Raw genomic sequence first — 816 nt, forward strand, 5'->3', positions numbered from 1 at the left:
CGCGTGCAGCTAAGCTGTGTTCCCATTCTCCAGATAGTAATTTTTTCTTTACATGTATGTAAGCCCCGGAAAATATTGACCAAAAGATCTCCAGGTGGGTCAACCGCGGCACGGGCCAAGCAATACAGCAGAGAATATGGGAGGGTAACCAGAGAGTGCACGTATTGCTTCTCGGGCTAAAGGAGCAGAGTATACCGTCCCTACTGTATCCCTACTCCAACGCCCGTGCCTGCGTGTTTGGGATATGTCAACATCGGCATTTTCGAGCTATCTGGCCAGCGTTGGAAAAAACCACGGTTGCAAAAACCGCGTCGATCAATGCGCAAAGTTTTGCGGTTGCGCAACCTGGTTCTAGTGGATATTGCTGGTTTTATGTAGAGCTGGTGTGCATCTAAAGTGCCACTTTGTGCACTCCGTCTTTTAGCCCTTTTGTTCGGTCACTTCCGCTGGAAATTGCTGGACATGTGTTGGCACTGCGCCATACAACCGGTCCGCTTCTTTAGGATGTTCCTGTTGGTGATGACTGTCCCTGAGCAACGGCTACACGCGTTATGAAGGCATCAGCGGTGCTCATGATAACGACATCTTGTCTCACAACAGTGTACTTCCTAGATCGTGCGAGAATCGTGAGTCAGTCTACCGGGAACACCCGACCTAGACGTACAAACCACTATGGTACTCTGTGGACTAGACGCTGGCAGAGTTCCTGTATGCGCTCGCGTGCGCCTCCATCTTCTCGTTCGTGTGGTGGTTTCACTGGCTTCGCCACGACGCTGCTGTGCTGGATGAACATATCGCTGCTGATCCTGGTGCAGA

Source organism: Phytophthora parasitica, assembly GCF_000247585.1.
Source record: "Phytophthora parasitica INRA-310 unplaced genomic scaffold supercont2.25, whole genome shotgun sequence".
NCBI lineage: Eukaryota > Oomycota > Peronosporomycetes > Peronosporales > Peronosporaceae > Phytophthora > Phytophthora nicotianae.